The sequence below is a fragment of the Elephantulus edwardii genome, unplaced genomic scaffold, assembly GCF_000299155.1.
Source record: "Elephantulus edwardii isolate Elephantulus edwardi_28Jun2011 unplaced genomic scaffold, EleEdw1.0 scaffold00367, whole genome shotgun sequence".
NCBI lineage: Eukaryota > Metazoa > Chordata > Mammalia > Macroscelidea > Macroscelididae > Elephantulus > Elephantulus edwardii.
This window is the reverse complement of record NW_006400117.1, coordinates 1096768-1100012: the sequence shown is the minus strand read 5'-3', so window position 1 is coordinate 1100012 and position 3245 is coordinate 1096768. Positions and strand designations below refer to the sequence as shown.

Here is a 3245-nt window from a genome sequence, read left to right as displayed (position 1 = left end):
ACCCAAAACCAGAAAATGAACGCCCTAAACTCTTTCACAGGCCAAATCCAGGGCTTGGGCCCCAGGGCTAATCCTCAGGTGACTCTGGCTGTGTCACTCTCCAGGTAAGGTGACCAACCAGGGCTGGAAGGGAAAAGCCAGCCAAGTCCAGACACGGACAAAAATAACTGGGAGGAGGATGGGAAACGGACAGGTACTGTCCAGCTGTAGAGAAGAGTGCAGCTAAGGCAGGCTGAGGGCGGGGCAGGGGCTGGGAAGCAGCATTGCAGCAAATCAGGAGTGCAGTCCTGGCGTCCCATCCTGAGTGGCCGGTCAGGGAAGCAGCTGTTAAGTCCCTAGTGGAACTCCTGACCCGAGCCTGAGCAGAGTGCTCACACATTGTGGGTCCTCTTGGTGAGCTGGGGCTCCTTATCTACCAACTTGGACTTGAGGTGCTCCTTGTAGGCCAGTATGTCTCCAGGCCACTTGGTGATTGTCTGCTTCTCACAGATCCAAATTTTCTGTGCCACCTGCTGAATAAGTCTGAAATCATGGCTGACCAGCATCATGCCACCTTCAAATTCATTGATGGCATCAGCCAGCGCATCAATGGTTTCAATATCTAGGTGATTGGTGGGGTTCATCCAGGAAGAGCAGGTGTGGGTTCTGCCAGGCCAGCCAGGCCAAACACACACGGCACTTCTGCCCATCAGACAGGTTCCGGATTGGGCTCACCTGCTGTTTTCCAGTAAGACTGTATCGCCCAATGATCTTCCTCATTTCTTCCTTCTCTTTGATCTCTGGGTAGCACTTCATCATGTACTCCAGAGGGGAGAGGTCTAAGTCCAATTATTCTTGCAAATGCTGATGATAACGCCCTGTCTTGACATGAGAGTGTTTACAGATCATTCCATCTGTGGGAAGTAACTCTCCAGTTAACAGTTTCAAAAGTGTTGACTTCCCTGCTCCATTGGGCCCTACCAGAGCCACTCCTGTGTCGAGGTCAATACCAAACTCTAGGTTGTTGTAGATGCAAGGCCCATCTTTTGTATACTTGAAGCTCACATTTTGTACCATAATGACCGGTGGAGGGATCTTGCCACATGGTGGGAAATAAAAGGATAATGTCTTGTCACTCACAACTCGTTCTGTCAGACCTGAGGCCATCACTTTCTGTAGTGTCTTTTCTTTGCTCTGGGCTTGCCATGCCAGCTTGGCACTGCCATGGCCAAATCTAGCGATGTAGTTCTTCCTGTGTGTGATCTGGTCCTGCTCCCAGTGGAAGCGCTTCATCTGGTTCTCCTCAAGTTCCAGCCACGTCTTCACATACTGATCATAGTTACCCGTATAATACTTCAGTTTCTTGTTGTGCATGTGAATGATGTTGGTACAGACACCATCCAGAAAATCCTGGGAATGGGAGATGAGGACCAGTATACGCTTAAAAGTTTTCAGTTCTTCTTCTAACCACACACAAGCGTCGAGGTCCAAGTGATTGGTGGGCTCATCCAGCAGCAGCATGAAGAGCCGAATAAAGAGGGCTCTGTCAAGGGCGACCCTCATCCTCCAGGCCCCACTGAAGTCTTTAAGCTTCTTGCGCTGCATGGCTGGTGTGAAGCCCAGTCCATGTAGAATCCTGGAGGCCCTCATCTCTGCCTTGTCAGCATCCAGCTCTTCCAGGCGCTCATACAGCTCCATCAGCTTCTCACGTTCCGCATCCTCATGTGCAAGCCGCTCAGCTTCCTGCTCCAGCATGGCCCTCTCTGTGTCCACTTCCATCACACACTCCAAGGGTGTCTTGTCACTAGGCGGCATCTCTCTAGTCAGATGTTAGATGTCAATATGCTCAGGGATGGGCACTTCTTGTTTTCCAATAGCAGAGAGCAGCATGGACTTTCCAATTCCATTTAAGCCAATAAGACCATAGCGTCTGCCTGAGTTCAATTCCAGTTTGGTGTTACTGAGAAGCTCTTGACCATGAAAGGTGAGTGAGAGGTTGATAATGTGGACATCGGTACTGTTGGGGTGAGAGGCTAGGATGCCAGTGACAGCTTGAGCTGCAGCCTTCTTCAATTCAAAGTCCTCTAGCTCCTTGGTCAGCAAATCTACTTCTGTGGCCTCTCTGCCATTGGCCTCCTCATTCTTCTCTGCCATCTGTGGATCTATAGCAGCATCTCCATTTTCTTCATGTCCTTTCCTGGGTCGCTGTCGAGCTTTAGCAGCTTCCTTCTTTTTGGCTGCCTTTTTCTTGGCCAGATCAGAGGGCATGGTGATGAACCTGTGGGATGTGTTATGGACCTTTCAGGGAGCCGGCTGGCACCCTTCCTCCAGGATCCCTTGCAGCGCTCACAGGGCCTCGGCACTCAGCTTCTGCTTCATAGGGTTTTTACTGTCTAATTTTCAGAAGTGGATCACTAGACATTTCTTCACAGCCTGTTTTAGTCTGACGTGCCATTGAAACTTGTTTGACATCAAAACACACATGCCCCCACTGACAAAGAGGTGGTGGTGAAATACGAGGTGCATTGATTGATAGCTAATCATACCCAGACCTTCTACATGGAAGGTGAGAATTTACTACTGGACTGCCAAGACTCCCAGTGGTAGTAGGAGCTCCGTATATTGGAATTTAAACATTTCTAGCTAACTTCAATGATGGAGTCACACTCATTTTGCTGAGATATTCTTCTGGAATAACCCCAGGCACTCCTAGATCTGGTGTGTTGTACAACACTTGCTCAATAGGGGTACAATTCATTCTCTAGTTTATTCTTTCAGGCTAAGATGAGAACAATAGTGAGAAACTTTTTAATACTCACTCTTCCCTGTCGCTGTCCATTTGCCGGCAATGTACAGCAACACCCTGATGGGGGTAAGCACGATGGAGACACACCACTCCAGGAGAGGATTAGAGAGTCAATCCAGCTCAATTTTATTGTGGGTTGCAGCACACTTATATACAAGCAAGTAAACGGGGAGACAGGATAGGTGGGCTTACAGATGTGGGACATGCGGATTGGATAGGAGAACTTCAGCCTCCTGTGGACCACTCCTAGCTCAACAGATGCGGCAGCCATCTTCCCAGGTAACGAGCTTTCTCAAGCCAGTACAGACAAACACAGGGGAGCTTTCTCTGCCCTGTAAGGCTTGCACTTATCTGGAGTTTAGGTGATCTGTCCTGGCCAGAGGTCCTCCCTTCCTCACCAACATTCCCCAACATCTCTCTTGACTAACGACCATATTTTCCATGACCACACATGACTAAA

The 3245-nt window shown here is 49.2% G+C and overlaps 1 pseudogene; it reads right to left on the bottom strand.

Annotated features, from left to right (window-relative positions):
• Positions 1 to 371: 371 nt before the first annotated feature.
• On the bottom strand, positions 372 to 2247 carry LOC102843797 (annotated as a pseudogene).
• Positions 2248 to 3245: the final 998 nt, after the last annotated feature.